The 12,993-nt window shown below is 56.4% G+C and overlaps 1 long non-coding RNA gene across 1 annotated transcript; it reads left to right on the top strand.

The window, feature by feature from the left end:
• The first annotated feature begins 3,915 nt into the window (after positions 1-3,915).
• LOC107183667 lies at positions 3,916-5,666 on the top strand. Its single transcript, XR_001514456.1, has 2 exons — positions 3,916-5,292; positions 5,486-5,666. It is a non-coding gene; the product is annotated as an uncharacterized LOC107183667 (long non-coding RNA).
• Positions 5,667-12,993: the final 7,327 nt, after the last annotated feature.

Genomic DNA, 12,993 nt, shown 5'->3' with positions numbered 1-12,993 from the left:
TTGGAAGTGAAGAAGGCAGCGAACCGTTTGGGAAGGATCCTGCCGATTATTCCTCTTGAAGCCACAGGGTGGAGGGCAGTCTCACTGGCCAGGTGGGTGAGGTGGGGAGAAGGATGGAGAACGGGAAGACACCCGTCTGCCTTTGAAAACTGCCCAACGCAGACTGGGCTTGTGCAGGAAGAGTCTTGGCAAGAGAGCCCTGAAGCCACAAATCGTACAATATCATAGGTCACATGGAAGTATGTGATATGAAACGGTCAACGGACAGCAGGAAGCGGTCAGGAGCAGAGTGGGGTGGGTGAGACTCCCCAGGAAGTGTTCAGAACAGGGCTCGCTGACCAGGCCAGGCTTGCATTGGTGCATGTAGCCAGGCAGTGGGTGCACAGAGCAGACTCTGGGCTTCGGGACAGACCGGGCCCCGGTCTTGCCCTATCACTTTCACTTGATGACCTTGAATTGTTATTTAACCTTTCGGAGCCTCAGTTCCCTCAGTCACAAAAGGACACCTCGCAGGGTTGTGGTGAGAATCACCGAGATGATGGATGTGAAAGTGTTTTTTCTGTAAACTCTGCAGGTCTGAATAAACACCAACAACTCGCATTCCTGTTTTTGGAGAAACACGGTTCAAGGAAATCATCTCCCTGGCAAGGGCAGCAGCCCCATATGATGGCAACAGAGGCTGGGGGCTCCGTTTCAGCCAGGTGAGGGGAGATTCTTGTGCCGGGGAATGTGGTCGCCCAGCCCCCAGCTCCTAGGGATGGTGGGAAGGAACTGGGTGCTGCTGGTCCCTAGCAGCCATTCTCCCCAGTCCCTTCGGCCCCACACTGTTCAGATTACCCCCCTTCTGCTGCTCTTGTGACTCCTCCAGGGACCCTTGACAGGGAAGCGGGAGGAGAGGAGGAGAGAGGAAGGCCTTCCCCCGGAGGAGGAGATGCCGAGAACAGTTTCTCGGGCCGGAGCTCCGCATCCTTTGGGCTCTACCCATCCAGGGTCTGGCCAGCTCCTGGGATGAGCTTCCCCTGCCTTATCCTTTCCTGCCTCTCCTCCTCTCCGGTGCTTTTCTGAACCGACAGCCAAGCCTTCGAATCAAAAGCTAACTCCTTTTTTATGAGGGAGCTTTTTTAAGCAGCCTGTGTCCCCGCCCTGGACCGCCCCACCTTCGGTTTCTATTATTTTTCTCTCTTTCTGGAACTCTGAGCTCTTGCAGAACAGATCCTGAGCCGTCAGCAGCCTCTGTGAAGTGACAGGGGAGCTCAGTCACACGCCGCAGCAGGGCAAGTGCTGCGGGGCTGGATAAAAGCGACCCATGGAGATGGCTGGGTGGCTGGCACTCCCGATGGAGGGGCAGAGCTCTGTCCTGGCTTAGGAGCTAGGCTGTGCCAAGATGCACGTACACTGGCCTGCGCCTGCACCGGGAGCGGCATCGGCCCTGGGTGAGCCAGCAGAGCAGAAGAGATGTTTGATGTCTGGGACCCCAGCCCTGCAGCCCAGGGAAAGTGAAGGGAGCAATTACCGGAGCCTGACACAGGGGAAGAATGTGCTGGAGGGAATGCAGGGGGAGGCGGTGGCCAGTGCAGCAGGGCACCTGGGGCAGAGAGATGAAAAGATCTCCCTGAGTGGGAATCTGGCCCATGATGAATGGGGTGTGAGAGAGGACTGCAAAGGGGTAAACAGCCAGGAGGGACACAGGAGGGAGGGAGGGCTGAGGGGAAAGAATGCTGAGGTCAAAGAGCAACGCCGAATGCTCCTGGAATGATTGAATCAAGATCCAGCACGTCGCACACCCGGTGGGATGGGTGCTGATGTGCACACAGACATGGGGCCCTGCCCCCCGCCTCAGCCCCCACCCCTGCGGAGGGGTAAGCAAGTCAGCTCTCCTCCCAGACACATTCAGTGCCCCCTGAAGCCCCCGCTGCCCCTGCCCTGCCCCATGGCTAGTTTTGAGGCCCCAAGGGAGCCCCCTGTAACACACACTAGCATTTGTGCAGTGACCGAGTTTCACTGTTCGCTACAAATTTCATGTATGTTTCCTGATGAATGCACCCCCCACCCAAGCCAGTGAGGGACAGAACAGCATCAGCGTCACTTTTCACAGGTGGGAAGTCTCGGGTGTCTTAGAGGTGAAGTATTTTGGCAAAGGCACCAGGTGTGAAACCAGGACTTGGACGTGGGCTCCTGGAGTTAAACGTATCACCCTGCTTCACTGCCCCCTGGAGTTGTAGGGCCACCACCTGACACCTCCAAGGAGAGATCACTTACCCTAGCCATCGCTTTCTGCTCCGGTTGGGTAAGGCTCTGCCCCTGCTCAGGACAGACTCTTTGGGATTCGGGGTGGGGATTAGGAGCTCAGCTCAGAGTTGGGTTCTTGGGGACCCCCTGTGAGAGAGGCAAAGGCCATTCGGCTCCTACTCAGACCTGACTGGTGGGAAGGAGGGCTGGGACGGGCTGAGGACTGGAGTTGGCCCCCGGGGCTGCTCAGGAGATGGCAGATAGAAAGAGCCCAGAAGCAGGACGTTGTAGGGAGAGAGGCTGGGGTGCCAGAGTCCCCCTTCCTATCCGTGGGGCAGAACACTGGCTGTCCACCACCCCTCTAAAGACTATGACATTTCCTTAGCCCCTGCTGGTGGCCCCAGCGAGCAGGCAGCTCCAACGTGCCATCTTCCCCCCACCAAACCCCCCACTCACGTCCTCCCTGCTACCCTGGCCCTGCCGCTCTTCAATTTCCAACCCCTGGCAGATCACTGATTAATTCAGGGCTGTTTAATAACCCTTCCATTTCGATGAAACAAGCTGTCTTGTTTTCTTTATTTTTAACACCGACTTGCGTTTCTTTGCTAAGCATCTTACTGTCATTTAAATTTCTCTGTCTCCAACCAAGCTGATAATAGACTGGAGCGAGCAGCTGCTTCCCTCCCGCTTATGACAATGATTAGAAGTTAGAGCAGAGCCGAGAGCTGACCAGCCTCGGTTCAGAGGGTCTGCCCCTGCTTGTAGAGGGGGTGCTCATTCTAACGCGATTAGGAGAATTCTGGCTCCCGGGGAGACCAGGGCTTACCCTGGCCTAGCCTGCCGGGCACCCTGTGCCACTGAGGGGAGCTGTCGGGGTGAAGGTGTGAGAACCAGTTCTGTTTACGATGGCATTAAGGCCAGCAGCTGCAGGCCTGACACTCAACTTCACTTGTCAACTTTGTCTTCCTTGAGTTTACTGAGCAGCAAACAGGGAGACTCAAGGTTAGAGGACTGGGAGGCGGGTGGCGGTCTCAGCCATCAGCTATTGTACCTTTCTGCTCCATACGGGAATCCCTTTACTTAAAAAAAAAGATTTTTACTGATTTCAGAGAGGAAGGGAGAGGGAGAGAGAGATAGAAACATCATTGATGAGAGAGAATCATTGATCGGCTGCCTCCTGCCAGCCCCCTACTGGGGATGGAGCCTACAACCCGGGCATATGCCCTGACTGGGAATCGAACTGTGACCTCCAGACTCATAGGTCCATGCTCAACCACTGAACCACGCTGGCCAGGCAGGAATCCCTTCTAAAGACCTGGTCCACAGCTTCCGACCTCTGCCTGACTTCTCCAAATGATGTGGGGCTCACTCCCTTCCCAGACGGCCCTTCTGGGGGTGGAGGGCTCTGGCCACCTCTCCTCGGTCCTGCAGCACTCACACCGAACATGGGTAATAGCATGTGCGTGCATACCCTTCCTTCTCTAGCACACTGCACAGTCCTCAAGAGCCAGCACAGAGAGGTGCCTCCCTCCCGCAATACCTGGCACATAGCAGATATTCAACAAACATTTGTCCCGTCACATGAAATTATGGTCAGTCTCCTCGCAAGTCCTGGCCCCCCCCTTCTGCCTGGGCAGGCCCCTGGGGAAGCTTCTGGTTTTCCTCTACCAGGACAAGTGCCGCCCCTTCCTGTCCTCAGGAGCCAGATCCTTAGGTCCCTTCTCTTTCCTCCCAGGCCCCAGGGACAACAAAGCTAAAGAAAAGCTTGGCCAAGGAAACTGGAGTGTTGGGTGGAAGCCAATCAAAAGGCCTGGACCAGGTCCTCTGGATCCCAGCTCTCCCCCATCCCCTCTGGGTTGGGCCTGGCTGCCTGAGAAAGTGCCCAGGTGCGAGGTGCACAAAACCGGGCTGGCCCAAGGCGCAGGGATGGGGGAGGTGGGGCTCCCAGCTGGCAGTCTGCAGGCAGCTGCTGGGGTCACTGTCTCACCCTCTCCTAGTGTGAATGCTGAGCCTACAGAGACCGATACACAGTGTCCACAGGGCCTCCTGTGAAGGGAGGGGTGCCAGAACCATTGGCTGTGCAAATGCAAGGCCTGCTGTGCCTGGGGGAAAGCTGGTGGGGCTACTGAAGAGAAGGGGAACTTCCTACACCATCCTGCTTCTGCCCAGAGAGAGGAGAGGCAGTTGGTGTGTCCTAAGGGCCAGCAACAGGCAGAGAAGGGGAGGGGTCAGCTCCAGGGGATCGCCACTGTGAGGTGCCTGCCTCCTCTGGGCATGAGGTCGGGGAAGGAGAGACTGGAATGGAAGGTGGCTCAGTGGGCAGGCCGAGAGGGTGTGCTGGGCGAGGCTGGGGCCAGCAAACCTCCTCGAGATGAGAGCAGAGCCTGGCCATTCGCCATGTGACGCAGGGCGCTCCACTCCCCCAGTGTGGAGTTGGGTTTCACATCTATTATGTGGGCCCGGGTAAAAGCTGCTAGGAAATACGCAGAAACATTGTCCCCAAGTACGCTACACAGAACACCTATTTCCTTTGTAGTTCGAATGTTTTTTAAAATAATATGTTAGAAAAGAAAATGAAGGCACCTCACACTCATTTCCCACAGCTGGCTCTTGGGCACTGCTCTGAATGCATAGGACTCGCTCCTCTGAGAGCCGCCTTCCCACGCCCTGCACGTCCAATAAGGGACGGACCCTTGTGCATCAGCTGGGAGGGCAGTGGGCAGCTCCTTGGGCTAGAAGACAGCCGATGTGTCCCCCAAACCTCCTGCTACATTCTGACCAATGATGGGAGCCGGCTGAGGATCTCATCCCTGTGTCCCAGGGTCCCGCTTGGGCTCTGGGACGCAGCGCCTGCTAATGTCTTTTATGCCATGTCTGCCCCCTTCATGCCCGCACTCCAAGGAGCTCTGTCTGCCGAGAGACGGAAGCCCATTGCAGGCAGGCAGAGGCCCGCGAGGGCTGCCCCGTCCCCTGCCGTGGGAGGTTGACTCCCAGGAAAAATGCCACCTGACCAATTCTCTGACCGTCTCGTTCACCCTCCTCTTAGACCTGAAGGCACCAAAGGTGAGAGGATAGCAAATTCAGAATTCAAATTCCAGTCCCACAGGTTCAATGCTCACCACGAGCCCTGGGCAGCTGGCTCAGTTGGTTGGAGCGACATCCCTTACACCGAAAAGATGGTGGGTTTGCTCTCCCGTCGGGCCACATATTGGAGGCTACTGATGGATGTTCTCTCTCCCTTTCTCTCTCTCTCTAGAAATCAATAAAGACATATTCTCAGGAGAGGATTTAAAAACGAATGCTAACCAGGAGCCACGCACCAGTGGCCTCCCTCTCCGTTTCCAGTCTCCACTGAGTCTTCAGCCTTTTATCTATCTTTATATATAACAACCTCCAGCACACAGATCTTCTTTAAATAAAATCTCCTTTTTTTTTTTCTCAGAAAGTCCCAAACAAATTCAGAGAAAGAAGAGAACTTGTCCCTAGCTTGGCTTCGTTCCTGCTCTCAATTTTGGGATAGTTTTGCACGCTTGCAACAATTGTCCTTTTCCCAAATCTCCCCAACCATCTTGCTCTGCCTGGCGCCAGGCACAGAGGCAACTGAGGGACCTGGGGAGACCTGAAAAGCAGTCACTCCCACCACACAAATGGAGAAGCTATGGTGCTGGGTACCGGGCAGGGGCCAGCTCTCCCAGGGTGGCATGTGGCTCTGTCTCCTCGCCCTCCCTGGACCAGGGAGCAAATGGTGGGGAGGTGAGAAATCCTCCAGGAAGAAGGAGGAGCTCAGGTGTGAAGCTGGGCCCTTTGTGCTGGCACATTAGGACCCTATCTGACACCAGCTTCTTCCTGGCCATCTGTTGGGACCCGACCTCCAGCACCGGGGTGAGGGCAGGGCTTCCCAGCCTTGCAGGCTGGTCGGATCCTTTTCCCTAAGCCTCTCACAGCTGGGTCCTGGGCCGCTCCCAGTGGGCGGCGCACTTGAATTTTCTTAATTTCCGGATGAACCTCAGGGGGGTGTTTGTCTAACAGAAACCCTAGTGGTGTGGTTTGAGTTCCACGGAGAGTCCAGGGACTTGTCAGGATGGCCGAGGCAGCTGGGGCAAGGGGGGGGGGGCAGTCTGTCAGGGGACTGTGACATCCTGACCCCCTCACTCCTGGAAAACACCGCCCACCACCAGGTCCTGTCTGCTTTGGGCTGGGCCCCCCATCCCGTGGAGGACCCCAAGTTCAGAGAACAGGCTCTGTACGGGGAAGCTGGGGCAGCAATCAGGGGAGGTAGGAGGTCAGAGGCCAACGTAATATTTACCCAGCCCCGCGAGGTCTCCGCTTTTATGAAGCAGGAAAGCGCTTCAAAGCAGCAACATCCCCTCCTGCCACTTGTCTGCCCCTGTTCTCCTGCCCTTCGGGGCAAGCCGGGTAGCTTTCCCAGCCCTTCCTCTCCTCCAGAACTTTCCACCCTCTCTCCCTCGAAGGGAGGTGACCCCTGCCCTGCTTCCTCATCGGAGAGGGACAAGGACTTGCCCGGGGTTGCAGAGCAATTCCAAGGCCTGGCTTCCCCTGGCATTCGGAGCCCGGCTTGGATTTCTCCTGTTTACTCTGAGTGAGTCATCCATCGACTCCCGTGGATGGAGGAGAGAGAGGGGCTGGGCCCCAGTTCCTCATCCGAAGCCGCAGTCCAACCCCCAGAGCAGGACCCAGCAACAGAGGGGGTATACTAGGCAGTGTACTGGTTCTTTACACTTTTGACTGGGGTCACAAAGCCTTCAGAAATATACAGAGATCTCCGCCTATGTCTAGAGAGCATTCACTTGTCAGGGTGTCACAAAGGCGACTGAAGGCCCAGGCACGCCCCTGGTTCTGTGCATCCCGGTCCAGGCGCCTCCCGGACCTCAGACTGGATTGGAACACTTCAAGGAGTCAGGGAGCCCTACCTTCCAGGTTAAGATCAGAGACAGTTTGTAAACTGTGCTGAAGCTGGCCTTCCCCCTAACCTCCCCCCTCGCATCCTTCTCTGCCTTCTTTCTACAGAAACTTCGGGGTTCCTTCTCCAGGGAGCAGGGGGCAGGGGTGGCTGGGAAGTGCCTCTCTGTTCAGCCCAGGGGCGGGGCTACAGTCTGGATTTTCTCTCCGGTGGGATCCATTCAGTGAGTTCACTGGGATCAGAGCGGGTGAGTAGCAGCAGGATTCTGGACCCTGATATGCGAGCACAGATGAGTAATAACATGTCCGGAAGGACCGCCCCAGCCAGCTCCAGGGGACCGGAAAGGGATGCGATTTACATAGAATACAATGTGAAACCCTAGGGAGTGGGCCTGGAGACCTTGCTCTAGGACTCTGACTAATAGAAAACAACCCCAGTGTCCTCCCTTTAAAGTGTGTGGAGGAGAAGGAGGGGAAAGAATGCTCAGGGGCAGGTCTTAGAGGCTGAGGAATGAGAGGTTAGTCATTCCCCGCCAGCCACTCTGAAGTCCTCAGGCACCTGAGTCTCTCTTCTGGCCTCTCCTTATCAGCGCTGGCTGTTTCTGGCTCATCTCCAAGGCACCTTGCATGGCCTAGAGCAAGGGCTTCCAGAAACTTCTGCCCTTTCACTTCCTGAGGCCCAGTGCCCAGTGGCCTACGTTCTGCCTTATGCTAAGGTTCTTTGGGGGGGGACACTTGGCTTACGTCTGTCTCCCTCCCCCCTAGGATACTGTCCGCTTCTTAAAGGTAGGACCTACGACATTTCCCTTCTGTACTGGGTGCTGCGACATGCCTAGCACTGCCTACGTGGTCAATTTCTGCCTGTTTCACGGACATGGATGGCAGTCCCTGCTTTCAGTGTCTGCTGTTCACTGCAAGGGCCGGCAGCGTGGGGTACAGCTCCAATGTGAGGGTTCATGTTGGAGGGGATGTTCATGCCCTCCATCCCTCCATCTCCCAACTAAAGGGAGGGGGGAGGCTGTTTCAATACAAAGGGAGGAAGCCTGTGGGTGTCATTCCTGGACAGTGCAGGCAGCCCTGGGGTGCCCATCAGAGCACGGGTGTTGGGGGCACAGGAGAGAGGTTCATTGACGGGCTATTCACCCTGGGCCCCAGGACCCCTCTCCCTCTTCCTTCTCTAACACCGCTGAACTTTCCAACCGCCTTATCTCGCACACCGAAAGTAATTTCAGCCAAGGAAAAGCAGGATTAAACTTTCAGAACACGATACATTTATCTTGTTTTTCTTTTCTCTCTCCCCCCGCCCCCTCCCCTCCTTGACCCCAGGTTAATGTGCGCCAAAGGAAAACCAAGATGAACTATCAGGGGCTGGTATCGGATCTGAGGAGATGCTACACTCTGGCCCCCTGCCCGCCCCGCGTCCATATTTCTGCACACCCTCTCAGGCAGTTATTATCTCCCCGATGAGAAAGGCCCTCTCCACATTGTCCTGCGCGGAAATGAAAGGGGGAATTATCATTCAGAGAAAGGCTCCCACAGAGAACATGAAGACCGAGATTAAATCAGCGATGCGCCCTGGACAGGCCTTCCTTTCCCGAAAGATCTTTTGAAAACAGTTTCCCCAGAAACAGTTTTGCCACCACCTGGGAGGGTTTCGAAAGTCCTCGTGCAGGCAGGGAGTTGGAAGGAGGGAAGGCATGTGAAGGCGCCTTGGGGATGGGCCAAAAACTTTTATTGCTGATAAAGACAGGCAGGGCCTCTTGGCGGGCCAGCCGGCAGGCTGAGTGCTGCTAACTCGAGAAGGCAGCCCTCCCCCCCAGCCCTCCTCCGGGCCTCACACCCCCAGGCATCCTGTCGGGGCAGGCCTCTCCCTTGGCTGCTCCCCACCCTGGGGCGCCCTGCTTAATGCTGCAGGCGCCTTTTCCAGTCCCCAGCAACCAGACAGGGCCCCGCGGTCCCCCTGGCAATGGGACTCTACCAGTTGTGGTCTCGGGGTAGTGACAGCTGGTAGTTTCTAATATATCTCATCTATTTTTTTCTTGTCTTAAAAAAGAAAAAAAAAGCACAAAAACCACTGTTTAGTAGAGCCAAGCCTGGTTTTCAAGAGCCCCCTCTAGTGGCGATAACCTGCTACTTCAGCCTCCCAGTTCACCCAGAGGAGCCTCCCCCGCCCTGGGAAGATCGGAAGGAGCCCCCATCTGCCTGGAAGGGTCTTTGCCATGTGCTTCCTGCTTTAGCTCTCGGCTCTTTCTGCTCCATTCACACTGTCAGTCTCTCTGTCTTCGCTGTCCCTTTCTGTCACCTGCTTCTCTCCGTCTATCTGTGACTATATCAGGCCTTGGGTCTTGCGTGGTGCGCCCAGGCTGCTGCTGCATCTTTGGTCCACCTGCTGGACACCAGGTCTGGTGAGCTGGAGACGCTCTGACAAGGCCTCTGATCGAATGACCTAATCTCAGAGGCCAACACAGGGACCCCTAAGCCAGACCCACAGCGAGAAGCACCAGGAAGACCGAGGAGAATGGAACTTGGGCGTCAGCTGCCTTCCGCAGCCCCACCCCCAGGGACACCTGGGTTGACTCATGTGTGAAGTGGTCTAGAACCTGGGCTGGGGGTTCCTGCTCTGGAGCCCAGCGTGGAACCAGCTCCCGACTCTCGCCAGCGTGCTGCCCGCCTCCTGGCCTCTGCCAGTACCCTACCATGCAGACAACTAACTGGCAATACCAGGATGGAGGGCCAGCTGGCAGGGGGTGTGAGGAAGGTGCCCGGGAAGAGGGGGAGAAAAGGCCCGGACTGAGCCTGGGGCTGGAGCTGGCAAGGGGGGACAGAGTGGATATTCTGCTGGGGCGAGAGGGCCGCGGGGAGCACCACGAGTCCTCTGGGTTTCCGAGGATGTCCTCACCCACGCAGGAGATGTGGCCCGGCCAGGGCCAGGGGTTAATGGTTAACCAGCTGAGAGAGCAGGCACTTTTGCACTGCTCAGGCCTAAGCCTTTCCTTTCAGCTCCCCCTCCTTTCTTTACACTCTCACCCAGGAGGGACCCTGCTCCCCAACAAAGAACTTTCTCGCCTCTATTTCTGCCCTCAGTTCCAGATGGGAGAGTCTGGAGCGAGATAAAGAAGTTCCATATGCCCCATGCCAGGCATTGGACCCCCAGGAGAAAGGGAGGGGGTCCACTTCTGACCATCTCACCCTCTCTTGGGACCAGCTGTTTGACCCTGGGAAGCCCGGCCTTTCTCTCTCCACAGGGCTCACCTTTAGAAATGACCAGAAGAGAAGTGGACACACACCCGCCCTCATTTACTTTAATCGGGCATGAAATCTTTGTCACTAAGTGAAAAAACTGTTTCCCATAAGGGAATCGGGCCCATTCATCATTGTTTGAACGGAGCATATGTGCAGGGGAGAAACAGAATATTCCCATATAATGAATTGATAACAGACTGCCCCTGGGCGAGGGTGGCGGTGATGAGCTATAAAACTACAGCACCTCCAAGCCCGGTTCTGCATTTCCCTGTGGACGGCCCTGAATTATTTGTAGTTAACAGACTGTAACACAATGCTCCAGTCTCTTTATGGTCAGAATGGGGGTGGGGGTGAGGGGTTTGGCTGGGAGCTCCCTGCTTCCCCGTTGGCCATGATGGACAGAAGTATATTGGGCCCCAGCCTGTGTGTGTGGGGACAGCTGTGTGGCAGCAGACAGACAGCTGGGGGCGGGGGCTGTTGCTGCTGGAGACAGGAATAGTCTCCCCCCACCAGACCCCCTGTCTTGAGGACGCAGCCAGAGAAAAGGAGGCAGGAGAGAGACTATAAAACCCCAAACAGTGCCAACTCCAGAACCGTAAATATTTCATAGCACCTGAGCAGGCGGGCTCGGGCTGCTGCCAGCTGCTGCCCTGTATATTTAACTGTGTCACCGGTTTCCCCTCCCGCTCTGTGCGTTTCCTTGTAACGTGCCCATGAAATACAGATTAACGGAATCATCAGAAGTGCCTGTAGATGGGAAAGAGACCTAAGAGAGAAGGGGCTGCTCTCTGCGGGTTTCTTCTTCACCCCGCTGGAAGCACGGACTCCAGGAAAACGGAGGGTGAACTTTTATGTTTCCCACACCTGCAGCTTCAGGCGGTCAACAGGGTGAGAGGGTGAATGGCCCCTGGCGCTCTGGGGACGGGGGCAGGTAGTCAGACCAGCCCTGAAAGGGGGCCAGTGACCTTGTCATGACACGGCTGCTTTTAGGCAATGGACATGCAGCACCACCTTTTACTCCTCCTTCAGACTTGGGAGCCCAGCCAGCCCCCTGCCCTGCTCCGGGCTGTGAGAGGATGACCCTATGTCCTGTCAAAGGAGAGGCCAGGTGGGACCCCCTTGTCAGACTTGGGGTCCCTGGGCGGAGGAGACCTGCCGGTACTTTGCCAGGTTGGATCTTGCTGCTCCGCGGCACCACCATCTCCACTGCCCATCGCTCCAAATGTCATTCCCATATGCAAGAGCTTTGCCAGCCAACTTGCCCCATCCGAAGGCAATTTGCAGAAGACAGTGAGGGAGCAGAGAGGGCCCTGTGCACACACCCCCTTTATCAGCGGGACCCTGAGAAGGGTCGGCTGGGGGACGGAGGGGAATGGCTCCCTTAGGGAATGCTCCGGGATACGGAAGGGTTGGGGTGAAAGGTAGAGACTCAGGTGGAAGAAGGGAAAGGAAACACCGCCTGGCTAGGGCATCTTGACAGATGCTCCTTCAGTTTCCCTGGTCCCCTCTCCTCTCTCCTCACTCCCCCACCCCCAGTCCCCTGGCCAAGAAGGGGAGATCACAGGTAATTAGTTCACCTGGTGCTTGGAGAGGTGAGGGGGAAGTTCATGGATTCGTCTCTCTTCCAGCCAGGAGGCCAGAGGAGAGAGGGCTGCTAGCAACTCCAGGAGCTTTCTGGGGTGAGCGCATAAAACTTGTGCATTTCCATCCAGGAATAGCTCATTCCTCCTGCCAGAGCTACCTCTTCCCTGGGCTCTATGACTATGTTGAAAGCCCCAGAATTCATAGCCTGCCCAGAGGGAAGAGGGGAGTTTCTCAAGGTCTGAGAAAGAAGCCCAGAGGTATGGGTTGGGGGAAGGGGGGGCCTGCTATCATCATCCCAGGAGGTGAGAGCTGAATTTGACTCTCCTCCTGAAATGTCCAGCCCAGCACAGATACTCACAAATCTTGTCCACTGCACTCGAGAAAACAAGGAAGAGAATGAATGGGTCCCCAAATTTCTGCAGGTTCCCACAAACTGCTGGATCCCCCAGCCACTGCCAAGATCCAGCTGGCAGCCCGAGGCCCTCAGACTGTCCCTTGCATAGATAGCCATTGCCGCTATGTCACTGGATCCCCACAGGAGACCTGGCCATATTTCCACTGCCCACCTCAGGGGGCTCTCACTGTAGACACTTCACCGGCCTAGAACCCCAAGTCTTGTACTCCCCACCCCCATTATCTCTATCACCCAGGACCCGAGTTTGAGTAGGTAACTCCTCCTATGGCAAGGGTCATGCTAAGTAGATGGACATTTGTCCAGGAGCAGAAATGACAGTTTTTGGTGAGTCTCTCTTTCCATCCAGCCCAGGACTAACATTTATGGAGACTACCTGTGGGATGGCTCCAAAGGGCTAGAATTTTCTAAGGTCCGTACATCACTTGGGGGGGGGGGGCGAGAAGGCTCCCGTGGGTCCTGGGCAAGCGTCTACTCCAGTTCCCAGCCCGCGCCTCTGCCCACGCCCAGGGCAGGTGCCCATTGGTGCGCACCACGAGGGCGAGGGCGCGCGGAGAGGGCATGGGGGCGCCTCTCCCCGTTCAGCACCTCGGACTGGCTCCCTG

Source organism: Myotis davidii, unplaced genomic scaffold (genome assembly GCF_000327345.1).
Source record: "Myotis davidii unplaced genomic scaffold, ASM32734v1 scaffold622, whole genome shotgun sequence".
Taxonomy (NCBI): domain Eukaryota; kingdom Metazoa; phylum Chordata; class Mammalia; order Chiroptera; family Vespertilionidae; genus Myotis; species Myotis davidii.
The sequence above is the reverse complement of the archived record's forward strand: the minus strand, read 5'-3'. Positions and strand labels throughout refer to the sequence as shown.